The sequence below is a fragment of the Oryzias latipes genome, chromosome 8 (genome assembly GCF_053564925.1).
Source record: "Oryzias latipes strain Hd-rR chromosome 8, Olatipes_Hd-rR_3.1".
NCBI lineage: Eukaryota > Metazoa > Chordata > Actinopteri > Beloniformes > Adrianichthyidae > Oryzias > Oryzias latipes.
In genome coordinates, this window is record NC_136244.1 from 15,919,973 (window position 1) to 15,941,673 (window position 21,701).

General features: G+C 38.2%; 1 protein-coding gene across 4 annotated transcripts in view; it reads left to right on the forward strand.

Moving 5' to 3' along the window:
* prkcab (protein kinase C, alpha, b) overlaps positions 1-21,701 on the forward strand; it is a 111,389-nt gene that overhangs the window by 20,592 nt on the left and 69,096 nt on the right. Inside the window, exon 1 of one of the 4 annotated variants that reach the window (XM_078951580.1) lies at positions 13,801-13,819. The exons of the other annotated variants lie outside the window; for them this stretch is intronic. The gene's annotated coding sequence lies outside the window, so the exon portion shown is untranslated. Of the gene's footprint in view, positions 1-13,800; positions 13,820-21,701 lie in introns of those variants that run through there. 4 annotated transcript variants of the gene reach the window in all.

Consider the following 21,701-nt stretch of genomic DNA (forward strand, 5'->3'; position numbering starts at 1 on the left):
GGCCTCTAATGGCCATGACAGTGCTTTTGTGAGGCTGTCTAGGTAGATGCTCCATGAATGAGGCGGTAAAATTCCAGACTTGCTGCAAAAACAAAAAACAAGAGGCACACCATTAGAAATCGAACTCGATGTGTGTCTTCCTTCACAAGTGCAATGGTTTCCTTTGAGCAGAATATCTGTGCAGATCAAGTCCCAATGTTTTACTTGCACAACATGGTGTCATCTGGTGACATTAAAAAGGGGTCTTTTTGGATGTACGGCAGCATTAGTCATCTCAGAGTGGGTAGTTAATTGTCAGGGAGATGCTCTCGTGTTTTTGCTGAGACACAATGCCGTGTAATAAGATGACACATTCTGTTCCCTCGTAATGTGTGTTTTACCAAACAAAGCCAAAAGAGCATTTGTAGAGGCCTTGATGGGAAAAGTCTTTGAGGAGACACGCAGGAGAAGAATATGTGTGATGTCTGTCATTTGTCTGAGCTCAGTTGACAAACAACATCCGAGAGTGGAAGAAACAGTCATAGCCCTGTGATAGGATTTTACTAAAACGGCACAAGTGGGATAGATGGATGAGAAATGTGACAAGACTGGCTGTCTCAGCCTTGCAAAGCATCATTCCGGTCCAATAGCCATGCCTTAATTTTGTACTACGTGACCCATGTGCTGGTAGTCTTAACCTTTCACTTGAATGGTGTACAGCAGCATCCAGAATCCGTCTTCATCCATAATAGATCCACACCAATCATTTATATAAGGGGCTCAACCGGAGCAACAACCTACATTTCAGTCTCAATCTGCTGCCATCACACTATAATTCTGCCACCCTGTCTTAAATGCAAAGTGAATGGATCAATAAAGTTCATGTGCAGTCGCAATATGTAGAACTGTTTGGAGTCTGAACTGCCTGGGGGAATTATATGCAGACGTGCTCACCTCTTCGTATATCACTGGGCCAGCTGCGCCTAATGATTTTGCACCCACGGCTATTTTTGGGAAAGGTTTAAGTAAAGATATCAGTCTTGACCTACATAAGGTGAACACGCCTCACTGGTTCGGAATCTTACACTGAAGGTGTGCGACTTTAGCATCCCCGCATATCCTGACAGTACATGCAGCAAAACAAAAATACCAACAGGGGCTGACCTTTTCTGTAAAAACAACATGTGGTGCATATAGTAAGAAAAATCATTGTTGCATGCAAAATTAAAGCTTGGACATACTTCTCTTCACTTTCACCATCAAACACTCTAAAAGAAATCGAGAGCAACTGAACTCTGACTTCCTGTAAAGTATTATATTAATAAAAAAACATTTTTCACAAGAGCTTTTTTTTTAAACCCATAACATATTAATTAATAGCCATAAAATAAAATAAAAGATACACAGATGTCTTATTTTGTAGATGATAAAAGTTCTGAAGCCAAAGTGGGTCAGCACTTTAATCAAAAACAGGACCTGAGCAACAATTTTAAATTGGTATTTTTATTTCCCTTACGTCTGCCATAGCTGTCAGCTTCTGTTGCAGTGGCTCATTAACTTCCTGTCAGAATTTCCTTTGTCAGATCTTTCAGCAGGCACCATGACGTATGGTGAGCTAGTGAAAATGCTCAACACATCTTGTTTTATAATGTAATATATCTATTTATACTCATATGTTACCATTGCAGATGTGCGCATTTTACTGTATCGCAAGAAATTGTGTTGTCAATATTTCACCAAATAAATAACAAGCAACCCAAGTCAGGTAAGACAAAGACCCCAGCTCCCATCTGTGACTGTGATGTTTATTAGACAGGCTAAAGGGCATTTAAACCTAATATTTTATGTAATTCAATAATACTATTTTATCTTAAACTTTTGTAATGCATTTAATGTCTTGCATTAGCTCAAAACAGTCACATTGAATGTAAACACATCTCTGTCTGTTTTGGACAAAGCTCCGCCTCATTTTTAGAGCGTTACCCTATCAAACTACGTTCACAATGCCTTCAGAATCACGTGTTCATCGATCACTTTCAATGAAAAGTCAATGTAAACATGCGTACATTTGTATTTTGGGCTTCTGCGTTCAAAACTCTCCCGTTCACGCATAGCTACACAAATCTTTAAGACCGTTTTTAAACTCTACAAACAAAACGCCTAGCTATTGAATGCGTGTTAAAAGCTAAGGTTGAGCTTTGACCAATCAGAGACTCGGATTTGGTAGTGATGACATTTTGCACCAAGCCTCTTCCAACTGTAGGTGGAGGACATGCGCTAGTAAACAGTAGAAATAGAAAAAGAAGCTCCTCCCTGCTTGTCCAGCTTGAACACCATGGGTTAAATGGGTATTCAAGAATGCACGTTTTTCCGCGTTCCTGAACACGTGTCACATGACTAGTGTGAACATAGCATCAGAGTAACATGAATTTTGAAGTGACTTACTGTTAAAGGCTGTGACCAATTTAATCTCTGCTCCCATCTGTAACCTTTAAGGTAAAACTTTACCGAAAAAAATTCCTAAAATGGTCTGAATCACCAAATCTTTTTACCGCTGATGGCACAAATCTATTCTGAGGCAAGGGCAGGATTTACAAAGGTCAAGCGAGGTAAAAGGGCTCATAGTCATTTTCACACATGGTTGGAACTACAGTGGGGAGGTTGGCTAAAGAAGATTTGAGAAAAAATTAGTAAGAATCTAAACAGGGATGAGTAAGACAAAATAAATGTGCTGCAACAAGAAAAATCTAGAAATGTTTCTGTAAGGTGGGCATACAGGACTTTTCCATCCTTAATATAATATTCTTGCTATTTTCGTGCAAGGACAGAGATGCAAGGAGACAAGGTAGCAGGTAGAGTGAGGGAAAGGCAGGAGGTTAACGCCTGTGCCAGTTTTCTGAAGCATGTCTTCCTGTTCCTGCTGTGTGAGTTTGCATCAATGTGTGTGCTCGTGCACTGTTTGAGGGTCACTCGGTAAGAGACTGCAGCACAGCACTTAGTCATCCTCACACCTCATTCCCTTTTTCTCCTAACAGTCCATCTGTCTACATATTTAACACCAGAAACAAATCCTGTTCTGTAAACAAACGGGAGAGCGCTCAGTTCTACATGCGCATGGTTTCGTTTACCTTTTCGTCAATAAGCACAGTGTTTCAAATCTCAATCAGGAGAGTTATAAAAAAGCCTGAAGTGTATAAATCAGGGGTTAGTGGCTCTTAAATCTTGACCTTCAGATAGATTAATTAATCTTACTGACATGTCTCCTTAATTGCTTTTTAATTATTTAGTTGAGATCAATTAAAGAAGATCTACTGAAACTGGATCTACCCTTGAATAACAATTGTTCCAAGCTTATTTATTTACAGTAAAGAACATCTATTGCTCTCTCTCAAACAATTTCAGAGACTCTGGATATTCTGACCTTTTAGAATGAATGTTGTATTGCTTTCCTGTCTGGCTTTCATAATGAGAATATATGTGATCTGCAGTGGTTTTGTGTCTTAGCTGTGAGTGTGTTGGCTGACAAAAAAAAAACCTAGCTACAATCGTTTCATCATTTTGGCTGCTTGTCTTCTTGAAAATTGATTTAAAGGTGCTTTTATTCTGGAGGGGGTTCTTAATTACTCCTGGAGTCAAAGGTCAAAGCCCAATATCCTGTATGGTAAAAAGAACCTACTGTCTCTGGAAGAAACTTCCTTAAAGATCCAAGGGCAGCAGGTAATAGTGACTCACCTTATTACATTTTATCTTTTTTATTTCCTTCTATAACTCGCTTTCCTCCTTTTTTTGTTGCTTTTTTTAGTTGTTCTACATTTTATTTATGTAAAGGGTTAATCATTACCATACATTGTTATATGTTATAGCCATAGAGATTAACATCACTCAATGACTTACATTTTTTTTTCTTTTTAGGAATTTATTAGTGTTATTCTTTAGTGTTACTGGACAATAATTGTATATTTTGACATAATTATATAGACACACATTTAACCATTCAAATACTTTAAATTTACACCTTTTCCAGACTTTTGACTTATGTTGTAGGTTACTGAAAAACTTATGCCACAACTAAAAAAACAACAACATGAAGCTGCTTTGCAGAAAAATTGAACAGGCAAAATATTTAAATCAGGTCTTATTGTGATAAATCAATTCATTTGAATTGTGGCCAGATGGTCATGATTTTTAGCCATGTTGAAGAACCTGCAGATTGCATCAGGAAGATATTTTTTAAACTCATTACTTCAAATGGACCTTCTTGAGATAACAGTGGTGATGAATGACTCCTCTGTTACGGGAATAAACCTGCAGCAGCACCAGACTTGATCAGCGTGAGCATCTGTTGGGTTTGGAAGGAAAAAAAAGAAGCTAATAGCTGCAACTACGACATTTCCATATATAGAGGGTGAAAAATGTGGCCATTCGAAGCTGTCTGTGAAAGGTGAACAATTCCAATTCTAAAGGTTTCCAATGAAGTGAAGCTAAATTGAAAAATATTTATTCAACAATTTCTATGCAGAACTGAACACATCAAGTCAGCCAGAGGCATTTCAGATTCGTTTTTAAGGCTGATGTTGAAAAAAATACTTAAGTGGATTCTTGGATAAATAAAAGTGAGGACTGGTTTTTCTGTCTCCCTTTTACACGTGATTTATTAATTGTCTGAACTATATTAAATGTTATAAAGTGCAGTTGGTTATGAATCAAAAAATGTATTCCAATTAAGACGAATTTTTGCAATAAGATCTTTGTTTTCATTCTACAAAGCTGGACTTGTTATAAAGGTTTAAACTTTGAGAGTATAAACAAAAGAGATATGCGTAAAATTTTAATGTCTGTGTGATAAAAGTCTATAAAGCATGCAGAGAGGGGTTTTAGAAGGTAGTTTTAGAACGTAACCCCCGCGATAAACGAGGGAACACTGTAGAGTTAAACAGAATCTGAATTAACAGTCTGTATTAATACAGTCTCTGTGATCAAATTCATTTTTAAGATCTAACGGTAAAACTAAAGTTCCCAGTTTTTTATCTGAGTGCACAAAGAAAAGCATTGGTCACCTTCAGCTTTGTCTTCACTTGATGTGTTCTAAAGGCCATAGAGAAAACCTTGAGACACAGTACATGAATCTCTTTTGTTTTTGCCTGTAGATACCTACGTAATACTTCCTCTGAGGTATTCTCACCTCATGCTCTCTTGTGGGGAGATGAAGGAGGGCACAAAGGAACTTAACTCTGCCTTCTAATTGAGGGACTCTCAGCAGCGTCTCCTTTCCCAGCCTCCCTGCTCGGCTCAGGGCAAATATAGCAACAGACTCCACAGGGGAGAATCAGCCTTTTGCAACCATGTTTTTTCTGGGATCTGAATGTTGGAATAGAAGGAATTTCATCCCTTTGATCTGCAGTTCTGGAAACCATCATCATTGCAGGGTTGAGAAATTGCTTGGGACATCACTATTTAGATTGTGCACTTCCTGTGACTTTTGTGTTTTTAAATGATCCCCCGAGCTTAGAAACATCTTTAACTCTCATATGGGGTTCAGCTGTTTTAGCTGGTGAATAAAGCAAGTGGATGTCAAAAGAGTCGAGAGTGATTTTGCTGGGCTGAAGTGTGAAGTGTTTCTGGAACTGTGGGAGTTCTTTTATCTCGTGAATTTCTGCTTGTTTAAAGATTTTAATGGTTTTGACTTCAGAACATTTATTTTCTTTTTGGCTACTTATTGGAATAAAATGAAAGAAATTGTAAATATATATATATATTTATTTTTTTGCTTAAGCTAAAATAAAAGGCTTTTTTGAGCCAAAGGTGATGCCACCTTTTTTACATGTAGGCGATATGAAATAGAGGGATCTCCTTATTGATTCAGCCTTCATCCCAAGGGAAGATAATTGCTAATTTTCAAGGATTTTTATTTTTAAAGACTGTTGTGTTAGAACAATTTAAATTTTTTAGTGAAAAGAAAGATTACACAATCAGTTTACATAATTAAAATTGAATTTATTTAAAGTATAATAAAAAATCATTAGATGAAAATAATTTTTGAACAGTAGGTGAAAAAAAGCAAGAAAAATGACTGAACTATGAACATTTTAATCAAAAGTGACTAAATGATGTATTTAGTATTTTATCATATTATTTTTTTTTCACTAAGTCTGGAAATGTAACTTAATCTAATTAAAATGTAATTAACATTTTTTCTAACTGTTTTTTAGGGTTTTTCTGAAGTATTACTCAAAATGAAACATATTTATTATATTAGCTGTATTTTAAAGCCATGATGCATTCATTTTTATTTTCATGTGGTATGGGGGGATATCTATATTACCAAGATATTGACCAAAATAACGTTTTTCAGTAACCATTATGCACTCTTACACATAGAAGTACTTAGACTGTGCAGAAGTCCCTTCTGGTACATGAGCATCTGTAATTCTCTGCAGAGCAGAAATAGTGAGCCATACATCAACCCCGCCTCTCACAGCAGCTAGAGTGCTCACACCTGCTCATGCACTGGGCCCGTACACATTTATACTGAACGGCTACTTTGTCTTTCACCTGCTGTAGTCTCTTTCCGTCAAGCAGATGTTACAAAAGTGAATCATCCCTGTGCCACGCCTGCAGGCTCTGTAAAGCTAACTGAATGTCAGGTAGACACAGTTGCCTTGACACGTCAGTTCAAACTGTGTCAACAAGTCTTTGAGCCCTGCCGGATGCATTGACGGAGCGGATCCCGCTGAAACAGCGCAGCGGAAAGTGTTAAGAGAATAATTAGACCTTCCTCTGTAGGAGCAGCTTTTTCAGCTGGGACCAGGAACAGTTAGTAAGAAACACATTGCCAGAAAGAGGAGTGCAATGCGCGGGCGTAATTGTGTCAGAAAGTGAGGTTAACCACATATGTATTTAGTTGGCAGAATTAGCCCACTACAGAGACCAGTTAAAATTAAGAGAAAGCTACGAAGCTCAAAACCACTTGTCCTACAAGCTCTAGTGGTTTATGTTAATCTCATTGTCTCAGTTCAACAATAGAAACCACACTTTTGCAGTCAGGGGGATTTACTCTGAGCTCAGCCTGATGAACTAAAAGGTTTGTAAAGCAACCCTTTTTCCTTTTTTTAACTTTCTGCAAAGAAACCTGTGGGAAAAAGAGTGTGAATACCAGGGAAAAAAGCAAAAATTGCAATGAGCGGCGAGCCGGTCTGTTGTTGATTCAGTTTTGTACACGGCAGACTGCAAGGAGGACGTCTGACGTCATGTTTCTGCTTCTATAGTGACTCAAACACAAGGGAGCTTATTTATTCATGAGTCTACAGTAATGCAAACATAATTGCTAACATCATATGGCATCCTGTCAATAGAATCCCCTGAAGGTAACACAGTTGAACGGAAAATCTTTGGGTGGTGTGGAACCTATATGCAGTTTTATGGGTTGGAAAGTCATAGTACAGCAAAACTGAGAATGTATAGTCCAGCTAACAAATTTGTTGGCCAAACACAGGTTTTGGCACCAGAGCATTAAATCTAATTATCTGTCCAAATGACATTCCAAGATTCCAAGATTTAATAGATTATATCTCCTTCAAATTGATAACTATGACATGTTAATTGTATCTTAAAACAGAACATAGTACTGAATAGCAGATGGAACACATCAGTTTTATTGGACTGTGACATACAGTATGACCAGTTCAAACCTTAGTGCCACTGTTCAGTCAAAATTTGTAAGTTATGTCTTTTCATTTTTAAACCTTTTTACTACAAGCTGCTACCATTTGAAGACAAGGTAGTTAGTAGTAGTTAGGGGGTGTCCTCTTGAAGCCTTATGTCAGTCTGTTCCGAGGAAAACAATTGGACAACTGCATTTATTTGTGTAACTGGATGTGTGTGCAGCACTGCAAGCTAACAAAATAAAAAGTAAACTGCAAAAATGACAGTACAAAATTGACAGAAGCATTGTAAGAACTACTGAAAGAAGTAAAGACATAGTTTCTGCATATGTACGCTTGCTGAACTACAGTTATTTAAAGGGCCTATATCATGCTTTTCTTAAGCCTTTCAGACTAAACCAGGGGTCGGGAACCTATGGCTCGCGAGCCATATAAGGCTCTTTTGATGGTCACATGTGGCTCGCAGACAAATCCTTAATTATACTTTTTTTTTTTCATTAGACCAGTCCTTCTCGGGCGCGATGCAATGTCAGAGGCGCGCAGTAGTAGCGGTGCTTGGAGAAAAAACTATCAGTTTACTGTTATCTATTATTTCACAGAGTTTGTACCACCCGGAAACCTTTGAATTGCCTCCCTGAGGAAGAGCGCGCAGTTTTGGGGACGGGATGTGTGAGGAAGAAAGCAGAGGGGGTGGGGGGTGGGGGGGACCGGCAGCAGGTGAATCGCGCAGAGATGGTAAAAACGTAAACCTGCTGCCCGTCACTCCTGCAGCGTGGGTGTGTGTGTTTGGTTCCATGTCTGTCTCACATCCAAAGAACATTCAGACCTACGATCACGTTTAAAGTCTCAACGCCTGCATGAAGCAGAAACTCACCACGGATCAACCAGACTAGACCATCAGCAAAACCACCACGAGAAATACTCATCATTTATTAGCAACAGTATAACAATGTTATTAAAAAGAATCCACAGACTCATTGGACTTTAAAAATGTTGAAATTACATCAAATGCATACATTCATTTGTATATTTAGTTTTAAACATATTGTCGCGGACTGAGTTTAACTTGGCTGTTGGGCCGCGTTAAAAGTTCTGGAGTTCATGGAACGCATCGTTCAAGCAGAGATCTGATTGGCCCTCAGTTCTGTCGCTCAGTCTGTTGTTAGGGAGTTTGGACCAATGGGGTTCAGCCATGGGCCGAATAAGGAAATGGGAGGGCTGGAGCAGGACGGGGGAATATAAAGTTGGGAGAAGCGCTCTCGTCTCGGTGGGAGAGATTCAGGAGTTGCTGAATTGATTGTACGGCGTTTGTTGCGGTCTACAGTAACCAGAATAAAGAACCCTAAAAGAGGTTAAGTCTCCGTGCCTTAGTGTGGGAAAGGGACACTACATTATTGTATGGCTCTTTCGAAATTACATTTAAAAATATGTGGCGTTTATGGCTCTCCTGGCCAAAAAGGTTCCCGACCCCTGGACTAAACTATATCCATATATATGATATTATATTACCTTTGGCACACTTAAGAACATTTTTTAAAATGAAATATGTGTTGTTTTCACAGTTCAACTTCTTACCCGGCTGTAAGACAACACAATTTCTGAGGCACCGGCTTTCTCTCTGTGTGGGTGCCGCCCATTTCATGACATGTGTCTGCGTTTCGCCCTCGAAAACAAAAACCATCCACACTTAGCAAAGACGTATGTGCATATTGTGCATATAAAATGAAATCGTTTTGCCAATCACCGCTAGCTCCACAGAGAAAGTGGGTGTTTGTGTTAGCCTGAGGGCGGTGCTGGCAGCACAGACTCTTCCTGGAAGGGGCTGTTCCCACTTTCCGACGTGTAAATGTGAGGATCTACTAGTTTTTGTAAATTGGGAGGGGCTGGTGCTCAGAGTGCAGGTTTTTAGAGGAATACTCTGAAATGCATAAATGGATCAAAATACCAATTGTGGGTTGTTTATAGTGAGGAATGAACAATATAATACACTTAAAAGCTAAGAAAGTTGATTTTGCATGATATAGGCTCTTTAAAAGACAACCTTCAGAAGTCATATCCTTTACTTTGTTGCACTGCTGCAAGTCTTAGTAGTTATCTAAGCTAAGAAAATAGTCTACTTACTATATCACATGAAAAAAACATCTATATTATCGTTCATGTCAAGAAGCCACAACGCAGCACATTTTATTGAAAGTTCTTTAGTAGGGATATAAAGGATAACCGGTGTTCGGGGTAATGACCTACTGTAATTTAATTACTTTTGTCAGTAATGGAGCAACGTAACAAATTACAGTTCAAATTTCAGTTATTAAATTACATTTACCAGACTACAGAAACTCTCATTACTTCATTACCCACATTTTGATGCAGTGAAACCATTAATGAAACAAATTAATTTGCAAACGATAAATTAAAAGTAATTTACCCAACACTGAGGATAACAGATACAAATAAAAAAATCATTCTAGTACTGAGAGTAATGTGTTGAAAACCACAGATATGGTCAAGATTATGCTGGTAAAAAGGTAGGAAATAATTTGGGAAGTAAATAATCAGTTTCTGGCAAACTTTGTTAGTTTCTCTAACATTTCTACCATCTTTAGTTTTCTATGTTTGTGTAATGCAAAAAAAAGTTGTCCAATTTTCTACCAAGTTGGGTCAATTACAATTAGCTAAGGGTGAAGCACAGCATGGAGTGCACTAAATGGATGAAAACGCTTCTTAACAGCACTGCGAACAATGCCTGAATACATTTTTTTATCCACATAAAAGAAAACAGTCTAAAAGGCCCAAAAAGCCAGGTTTTTATGTTTGAAGCTGTTATGTAAGACATTTTGTTTTGGTTGCTTAAAATAAAAAGTGCTAGTAAGAAAAAAAGTTTCGTTGTTGTAAGGCATGGATTTTTATTGATAAATTTTAAATGCAAAGCGAATCATATTTATCTGGATTATATCCATTTAGGTAATAAAAAGCTGTCTCGATTATCCACAAAGTCTTAACATAAAATAATCTTTTATTTATCAATTTGTGGACCATGTTTTGAGATGCACACGGAACAATATGGGAGGGAAACACACACAACCCTACCTCTTCTACTTGAGATGCAGCTTTTTGTTTTGCTGTATATACTCATATTAAACAAACAGGGATGAAATGTAGAAGTGTAGTAAAAGTTGATTATTTTGATATGTAATCAGACATAACCCACTACTTTTAACTTAACTTTGCTCAGTTTGATTGGTCCTAAGGGCTGATCCTATTACCCACCGTTGCTTTGTGTGTCTCTCCAATAAACTGTAGCTTCGGTGCTTCACGTTTGTTCCATGTTGAAAGTGATCCATGTACGTTACAACATCCAGACAGGTCAGAAATGTCAGTCACACATGACACTGGCATGTTCAGCTACTAGCAGATTCAAGATTCAAAACTCAAAGGGTTTATTGTCATATGCACAATGAAGAACGGGTTTCCCTGCACAAAGAAATTCTTACTTTGCTGTCTGTTCCAAATGCCAAAAAATATACAGGAAACTGAAAATTCACACAAACATACACACAAAAACACAAGATGTCAAGCAAATTCTAAATGTGCAATAACAGTGATAATAAACAATAGCAAGCAATGAAGATGTGCAAGGGTGTGAAAGGTGCAGTTTGTTGTTCCAGACTCCTGTCAGCTGTTAAGGAGTCTGATGGCAAAGGGAAAGAAAGAGTTTCTAAGTCTGGTGGTCCTGCACTTCACACTCCTGTACCTCCGTCCCGAGGGGAGGAGAGTGAACAGACCTCTTTGCGGGTGGGTGGGGTCCTTGATGATGGAGGCAGCGGTCCTACGGATCCTACGCTTGTAGATGCTCTGCAGTGAGGGCAAAGGAGTCCTGGTGATCTTGGACACAGTCTTCACCACTCTCTGCAGGCGTTTGCGGTTCATGGCGGTAAAGCTGACATACCACACTGTGATGCGGCTGGTCAGGATTGACTCAACCATGCAGCTGTAGAAGTAGCTGAGGATCTTTGGGAACATGCCGAACTTCCTCAGCCTCCTCAGGAAGTACAGCCGCTGATGAGTTTTCTTCACCAGCTGTGAGGTGTTGAGTGTCCAGGTGAGGTCCTGGCTGAGATGGACCCCCAGATATTTGAAGCTGCTCACCCTCTCCTCTTCCAGACCCCGGATAAGAAGCGGCAGATGAGGGTTCCTCCTCTCCTTCCTCATGTCCACTATCATCTCCTTTGTCTTGTCTGTGTTGAGTGTGAGGTTGTTGTCCTCACACCATGTCACCAGACTGGCCACCTCCCTCCTGTAGGCTGCGTCGTCCCCGCCAGTGATGCGTCCTATCACAGCGGTGTCATCAGAGAACTTCAGGAGGATGTTGTCCTTATGACAGGCCACACAGTCGTGGGTGAACAGGGTGTAGAGGACGGAGCTGAGAACACAGCCCTGTGGTGTGCCAATGTTCGTGATGATGCTGGCTGAAGTCCTGTCCCCTATTCAGAGGATCATTAAAAAGCAAAGTTTTTCCCACTGGTTACTGACAAAGCATATTGAATGAAAGCTTATAGGTCTGGGTTGGCTTTATAATGTTTCACCACTTCCTTTTTTTTGGCTTGTAGTTCTTCATTTTTGTGTTGCTCATGTATACACAACCAACACCCGTCTATTTATCTGTTCATTTTGTTGATTTGAACTGAATCAGAAAAGCAATAGACAACAGAGGAAACAATAGAAAGGTATAGTGGCGTGTGTGTGTGTGTGGGGGGGTGGGGGGGGGTAGCAGGTGCTAAATGAAAACACCTTGCAGAGGGTGGAAGATGCCACTTTGCCACAGCAACTGCCTTTTTTTGGATTCCACGGCTCTGTTCACTTCCAAGCATTATATGAGCCGTGCACTCAGGAGGCTGACTGATAACTCCACACATCCTTGGATGCAGAGTGTGGATTAACTAGGCCAATTAGCCGAACACTTAGACGCCCAATGATGAGAAAACTCTTGCTCAGCCTCTTAGCTGAGTGTCATTAATCAGCAATATGGGAGCTGAAGCAATGCTACAGTTTACTGACTGCTTCAGCAGCCAGCATTTTTGGTTCTTGACCTCAATACGGCATGACTGTCTTTCTCTGGGGCTTTGTACTTTTTGTGCGACAGAAGTACACTCCTGAGAAGATTAACTGTGTGTGTTGCGCGAGAGTTTATTTCAGGTCTCCAAGGAAGATATGTTTGCATGTATTTAGTTTTCACTCAATATCTGCACATTTGTGTAAATATTTTAATTATTTGCATGTGTCTGCATGCACTAAACATATTGTATGAATGCACGCATGCTTTAATGGGTTTGTGTGTGTCTGTTTGAAACAAGAAGCAAAGTCATGATGAGAACTGTCCACTTGGTTCATGTCTGCTGTGCTGTTGAGCATTAATTTGGCTCAGGCTGACCTAGAATCAACTCAAACAAAAATTAAAGGAGCACAAACCTTAATAAACTGTTCTACAGTTTAACAAATATTGTTTATTATGAAAGGAATGCTGTTTGCTTGAACATATTTAACTGAGGTTGTGTTTTTCTCCAGACCATTTCTTTTTGAAATGTCTTTATTTTTTTGACAGGAAGAAAAAAAAAAGACAAACTAAGAGAATTTATGAAAAGTGACAGGAACAAGGGAGGGATAAGAGAAGAGTGTTGTTTGTGTTTGGAAACTATCCAGAGACAAATTTAGCCTTGACTGTACTGGTCTCAAACAAATTAGTCTCGGACATGCAGCGCTGCAGGAAGTGAAGATGTTGCGATGTTGATGCGTGGTATGAGCCCCCCTTTGGGCAACGGACTTGGGGTTGGCAATGACCTTTGCCTGGTTGCCCTGTGTGTGTGAGTAGGCTGCGCAAGCAAAGGCAAAAGTCATAGTAAAGAAATCCGTCTCCTCTGGCGACTTTTGGGTGCTCACATCTCCCACTCACAACGTCTTGTTTCGTCTAATTTGGTCTGTTTAGTTTGCAGCAGTATCAGCCTTGAAGCCCCTTCTTGTACCACAACTGGCCGGCTTCATTACATTCCCACAACTCAGACACCTGATCCATGGAATGAGAGCAGATGATTCATCTCTGACTATGTGTATGCGTGTCTTTATATGTCTCAATGTCTGTCTCTGTGAGTATCTGAGATGATGAGGAGACGAAAGGATCAGACGAGGTGAGTGTTTGCAGTTGTGTGTTTACTTTCTAGAATGTCTGGCAGAGATAAAGCAGTGTGAGTGTGAGAGCGCGGTGAGTGAGTTTGTAGTTAAAATATATTTTATATGATATTTTATCTCTATATGCACATTTTCTTTTGCAAATGCACGCAATCTGCATCAACATATGTAAACTTTTTTTTTGCATGCAATGTTTGTTTTTATATTCATGTTTTACAGTTATATTTTATTCATGAAGCAGTACTGTTGTTTCTTCGATGTGACTCAGAGATATCTGGCAGCCAAAAACTCCCACCTTTAGTTAGGAATAATTGATCCAGTTCCCCTGTGGACATTTTGCAATACAAATACCATTAGTGTTGCAAAAGATCTTAATTTATTCAGCTTCAGGCGGTGTGCCGGTTCATATACCATAATCTTCATGATACTTTAAGTATCTGTTAAAGTACTTGCCATAAAATTTCGGGGCAGTCAAGTCTTCAGTTTGTCATGAAATTAAGAATCATCCCAATGTGATGGATACTTTTTGCTATGAAAAATAAGGCAATAAAAATGTCACTAAATTTCTTTGTGTTTTGGCTTGTTCTATAGAGGTCGCCATAAGGAAGTAACCACCTCCAAAAATCTAACCTCAGAACCCTTTTCAGTAACCTTTTTTTAAACTGCTTTCTAATAATTTGTGTGAATATGTCGTTGTCTTCAAAATAAAGAACAGTCAAAAATAAGGACAATTTGTAATAAAATTACATTTGAAAGAAATAAAAGAATAATCTGTTATTAAGATACCTGGTATTGATCACAATTTGCATTTGATAGTTTTGATTTCCGTTTTGTGCTAAAAAAAAAAATCATATTTGACCCTAGTTGATTTTTCAAATTTAAAATATTATTAGCGTCAAAGTTTTAATAAAAAAACAATGTTTTAGTTTTAAAAACATTTTTGAACTCTTTTATGCTGTCTGATATATATATTTATTTATTTAACGTGTTTAGTGCAAAAAAAGTTCTAAATTTTGTCTGCAAATGCACAAGTACTTCTAAATATATAATATATGACATGAAATGTGTATAAATGGATAAAAAGATCATTAAGCTGTCATCTCTTAGCCTTTATCATAAACTATCCCACATTATTCACAAAGCTTCAAAGTTCAAAAATAAAAGCCTTGTGGATTTCTTCTGATAGTGCACTTCCGGTTGCATGCGTGCTAGCAACTGCTAATGCAATTTTCCTTCGTGGAAATATAGGAAAAATTTTATTTTGCATTTATTTTCACACGTCATTTCTTCTAATCACCATAATAATTGTCATTATGCAGCTAAAGCTTTGCTATGAGTTTAGACTCAAAAATATACTTTCACTTCTGTAAAGGTGTTGAACTATGGCCTTAGTCACAACTGCCCTTATGGGTCAATATACGATGGATACAGGCTGTCTGAGGGTGAAAAATGGGAAAATCTGTACGGGACATACATGTGGCCTCTATGAATAATCATAGACCACTCGGTTATCCCTATATAGGGCAATATTGTTGATTTTTTTTCTACTTGCATGCTGCTAGACACAGGTAATTAAGAACACTTGTTTAATGAATGATTGAACCAAGGAGATTTATAGAGATACGTTTCTTGAACGATTATAGAAATATATCTGTTGCCCATCCCCTCACGGGTATTTTTTTTTTATCTCCTGAAGGGTATATCTTCACCCGAAAAGATAATTTATGAAAAAATAATACTAAGCTGCACTTTTTGTAGTCTGCATGAGTGATTCTGTTAAGAGTTTTTCAAATGCTAAAAAAAGACAAATGTGGGAAACAGAACAGAAGCTTGTACCTGGGGACACCATCACCTCTACGCAACCATCCAGACATGTAAAATCAAACAAAGATAACTGCCTCTGCCTGTCAACCTGCAGCCCTGTGAGGATAGAAACATGTTTCATTCACACCGAGATGCATTTCGGCAAGGACGATTTCCCCTTGAACTTCATTTAAACTGCTCTCATATATTCTTAACCAAAGAGATGCGATCTTTATTTTCCTGCAACTTGAGCGTGCACTTTAGATAAGGTTGTGTTTGTTTGCATTGTTGTGTTGAAAACTGAGCTGCTCCTTGATTTTGATGAAATCTCTCCTGAGGTCTTTTGCACTTGGTTTTCTGCAATCCCCCACTGACGTATGCACAAGTGCACATTTGAGCAGCAGGTTATATTGTAACTGGGGAGATAACGGAAAGATTTTTTTGGGGGTGTACTAATTATATAACGCATGGAGAGAGATGCCAGTGCTTCAGTTGTTTCTCTTTTCATCAAATCGTGCATCTATTTAATTAATTTGCTTGGAAATTTTCCTATTTTTATTTTTCTTCTATTTTTGGGCTTTATTAATAAATTTAAAGCAACCAAGGTCACATATCTGCCACAAATTGTGTTTGTCAGTCTTTTAATATACTTATAGCATGTACTGACTGTGTGCAGTGAAACTGTATTTCTGAGCCTTTGCTGTAGCCGCAGATCCACTTTTTTTTCCTCCTCTAGCAGGAAAATGCCGCTTGCCAGTATATTACACAGGCACTTCATCTCCCAAGTGTAGTGGCACAAAGACACACTCTCGCTGTATTTTATGACGTGCCAAGGCAATTTAGTTTGCAGCAGTGTCCGTAACTGTAAACCTATTGCTTTACTCTGACAGCTTTTTCAATCTGAAGGTGAAAGAAGGTTTCGCGTTTTTTCCATGAAGAGGTCTGGTTTACTGTTGTTTTTGATTATTTTCATACAGGTATGTACATATATCCATTTCAATAACTTCTTTCAGACCAGTAATCTTTCAAAGCCTGTAGAAACTGAAACTGGTTCACTTAACATCACTACACTTGTCCAGCCTCCACTATCACCACTATTAGGGATGGAATCCCTGTCAAAACACTGATTGATTTCAATTCACAAGTTTATGATTTCATTTAATCTATGATCAAATTCAATTAAATACATTTGCATTTTTAGTATTTTCCATTCTAAATCATTTTGTTCTAGAAATCCTTTTATTAGTTAAAAATGACTTCAACTGAGGGTCGACTATTTCTATAAAGTGGAAGATTTCTTAAAATGAAAACTAACTGAAAGAAAAACACAAGCTACTTTAATGGAAAAGCGAATCATGGATCAATGTTTGATTGTTTTTCAACAGATATGAGAACAATGGATGCATCTATTAAACTGATCGGTACTTTATCATCCATTTTCTATCCCCGTTCTGAGTCAGTGGGATGCTGGAGCCTACCCACCTACTGTTCGGCGAAGCCTGGATACACAGTGGACAGTGTCTGGAACATTATTTTCTTAGTTCCTCCAAGAAATTATATATTTTCTTTTTAATCTTTTCTTTCATTTTTTTGGAGGTGATGCCTTGGGTCGCAACTCTATTTTACACAGAACTATTTTTTTTCTAATCTTAAATCAAAAATCAACTATTAGTTATATTCATCACATTCTATGCATGTTCTCTAAGACCTGTTTGAGAAACATTTTTCAGACTGCTGCTGCCAAAAAAATAAAATAAACAGAAAGTGCACCTCCAAAATGTGTTTGAAATCAGTTGAAACTAACTAAAAGGACAAAATGTGGTGTGTGCTGATCTGCTAATACTAGTGCCTTCAAGCTTAAAATGGTGTTTAAATCTCTCAAGGGGCCTGTGTGTTTGCATTTTTGTTAGCATGCAACATTTCTGCCAATTAAATAAAATCTATTACAGTAATATTTGATTGAAATTGGTTTACAGATGTGAGTACATGTTTTTTCCCCCCCTGCAAATCAATCCAAAGTTTTTTTTTCTTCTAAGCCTCTGAAGAACAGCTGGAATCACCTCAGGCGTCCCTGTAAATTTGAAGGGCAGCTTACAAAATAATGCAGTTTTCTCAGACAGATGCTACTTTGCCATGTCCTTGTTGCACTGACAAAAATCCCAAACTGCAGTTGTAATTTCAAATTACAGGTACTGCTTTTGGAGCCACCACTAACCAATCAACAAGAACTTTTTTGGCAAATTAAAGAAAACAATATTCCTATTTGAGAATAGTTTCACCAAAAGAAAATATATTTAACTTAATACAGTTTTTCTTACTTTTATTCTTAAGAAAAGTTTGATTACAGGTATTTTGTGTTATACGTGTGTATCAAGGACTTGAAGTTTTTTTTTTTTTTAAATCTTTCATTTTCAAAGTTCAGAAAAGTTTAACATCTTTAGAAATAACATAGTGGATCTAAAAAATGCTGTACTTCAATCAACATCATAGGGTTATCATACTAACATACTAACTTTGAGTCCTTTTAAACAACGCAGAAAGCATGTTGAAGTAATCATGATGTAAACCAGATGGATTTAGTTTCTCTTTGACCTTTGATCTGCTTTAAATTTTGATGAGAACTTGAAACAGAGCGGAACAGACTCAGTGTCCGTTGTGCGCTTCTTTCCAAATGCTTTTTCCACCCCTCTTCTTGACAACGTACTCTGCAGCAATAGCTTTTCATTCATCATTTGTTAATTTCTCACATGCTTGCTGGCTTCAGATAAGTTGTTTCATTTGCACAGCGTATGCTTCCCAGTGTATTTTTAGTGTCCACTGGCAAGGTGTAGAGTACAGTAGAGGAAACGTCTTTCCTCACTCTTTTTTTTACCATGTTGCAGCTCAGCACACTCTGTTCCAGGCTTGGCAAGACTAGTGCCTAAAAATAACCAGAAACGGACAATGCCTTTCCAATCCTTTACTTTGCTTCCCTTTGCCTTCATTCATACTTTAAATAAGAGAAAATTTGTCCTAAAGGGAATTTTCTCCAATCACCTTTGCCTGAATCGAGTCTCCAGGTTTGTGTCTCACAAGCCATTTATGCTAAAACCATTTAGTGAACATGATATAAAGACATCTAAAATAGATTAATTTTGCACAGAAAAAACTGCACTTGATAAAAATACGAATGGTTTTATTATTCCTATAAAAGAGAAAAAGAATAAAGATAAAAAATACAAAAAAATATTCAAACACTTTACACTAATATAAATACAACTAAATATATCATTTGGGGTTTGGACATGTGGTGTGTTTGGATGCAGACTGGCTCTGTCAGTCAGCCTGACGGCAGCAGGAAGGAAAGACCTACAGACTCCTCACACAGTGAGGGTGAATCAGTCTGTCACTGAAGCTGCTCTCCAGGGTAGACAGGGCATCCTGCAGAGGGTAGGACTGGAGGTCCAGCATAAATGTCAGTTTAGTCAAAACCCCTTCTGTGTTCTAGCTCTCTGACTGACTCCAGGGCACAGCCCATGACAGAGCTGGACTTCCTGATGACTTCAACCAGCGTTTTCCTCTCCCTCCTCATGATGTCTGTCCCAGCAGGACATGCTGTACAGGATGGCTGATGCCACTAGAGTTACAGAAGATCATCAGGAGTGACCCCTTCACCCCAAAGGACTGCGGGGCCCTCAGCAGCAACTGCTTGGGCCTTCTTGTACAGCTTGTTATGCTATGTTCACACTGGGCATGTGACGCACGTTCAAGAACACATTCTTGAACACGCACCCAAGCTGTTAATACTGGACGAGCAGGGAGGGGCTTCTTCTTTGTCTTTTTCAACCTTTCAGTACTACTACATGTCTGCCACCTTTAGTAAGAAGAGGTTTGATGCCAAATGTACAAGCGGTGCAAATCTCGTGAATCTTGCTCCAGACTTTTTCTTTTACGTTCTGATATTTAAAAGACTTGGTGTCATATAATTCTGTCTGGGTACAAACCGCAATTATTAATTTCTCCTCCATGATCAATTTTCAATCCATGCTGACTTCCGTGAAATAAAAAGGAATGACATCCATCCATCACTACCAAATCTGAGTGCCTGATTGGTCAAAGTTCAACAAGGCTTAACTTGCAATGCTACTTCAATGAGCAGCATTTAATACGTGGAGCCCGAAAACTGTTGTAGAAACGTTTAGAGTGATGGGTGAATGTGAGAATCTTGACTGCTAACATGCGTTTACACCCATTTTCAAAGACTTTTCATTGAAAGTGGTGGCTTGAACATGCGTGTTGCTGAGGGTGTGTGTGTAGCTTCTGAGAGTTCATTCTCTCAATGCCCCTACCCTGGATAAAAGAACTCTTGACTAGCAATTTCTACAGTTTAGTGTAGGTTTACAGATGGAGTGTTAACGTTACATTCAGTTTGAAAAAAATCCAGTTGTTCAGATTTGATTTATGGTGTTTTTCTCCCTTTTATTTTTCCCGTGGATTTTAGATCAAAGCTTTTTGTGTCAAGATGCACTCTGTGGCTCTGATCGATTCAGTGTCTCCTGAATGAACGGAGTAGATCTGGTCTGTCTTTGCTGACAATTCGTCCTTTGAACAGCCACTCAACTTGGTTTCATTCATAGGGATTAATAAGGATGCTGTTTGGTTTGTAATCTTTCCACATTTCCATAGCACGTTAAAGCCGAACGTGGTGGTATTTGTGACAGCAGATAGACCATAGGCTCTCCAATTATACATCTAAATGTGTTGTGTACTCTAATGTGCTTTCCACGGTGGGTACACTCAAGCAGGGATGCATTTTTGTATTGTAAGCTGCTTTTCTGTGTCAAAGCCCCTTATCTCTGTGCTTATGCAATTAGGATGGGGAAACAAAGCACCTAGTAATTAATCATAACATTCTTGATGATACAGTATGTCACTGTGTCACCACTGCTTCTGCTGCTTTGCACATCCTAGGGTCATAGGAATAAATAATCTTAAGACATGCACACTTCTAAATGATCCTTCATCTGGGCTTTTTTTATGCTCTTTAATTTGCCTTTTATCTTGCAGCAAATTATTGCTGGTGCTGTTATTAGGGCTAAATAATACAGTTTTTTGTACCAAAGGATCTCAAGTAAAGACTCTTATTCAACCAGGATGGTTCCGTAGCAGAAAGAGCTTTGAGGAGTCATCTGGACTCGGTTTTTGTAAAGTTTTGCCACTTATCTTATTTCTCAGTTCTGAAGAAAGATCTTTAACCAAAAAAAGCAGAATTTCGATGACCCTGATATAAATTGAAAGAAAATTGCCTTATAAATCATGTTGAAGTTTCAACTTTGGAATTTCTATCTATACTTTAAACTTTCCAAGAGCAACATTCACTGTTTTGAGAGTAAAACTTTTCTTTTTCTTTTTCTGAGGGCTCAAAAAATTATTTTTCACTTAAAACTATAAACGAACAAAACAATTTTCACTTGAGAGAAATTATCTCTGTTCTGCATTTTGAAACAGAACAGGGCACCACGTTACAAATGTGCCACAAAAAGAGCTGATTGGTCAGCACCAACCATTTCCGATCAGCTCATAAACTGAATCAGGGTTTGTGCCCAATTGGAAGAGTTTCTGACCATTCAGCGTCATTCATCATACTGTTCCAAAAGGTACCCTTCCATCAGCGGTTTCCAACTCCCTTCCTCCGCCTACCAGTGAACATTTTTGCGACTCAGCCCCCCCCTATTTTTGTTATTTCAAATATACTCTGAAACCCCACTAATTTCATGTTGTCCACCTTCATTTTGTTTTTTTAAATGTCCCAACAATAGGATGACTTTATAAAAAATCCATCTTTTCTTTTACATTTTAATGTAAAAATCAGCTGTTAAAGTCAAAGAAATGTATTTTTCTTACTTTAAGTGAGGATGTGTTGCAAGACTAAATAATTTAAAAAGATCATACAATTTCAAAACAACAATATTTTATGCTTTTATCAGTTTCAATCAAAACGATGGCCAAAATATAAAACCTCCTATCTGCAAAAATTTATAAAATTTGAGTTTTTATGTTAAACAGTAAAAACAAGGATAACTCCCCATTTTAAGCGAA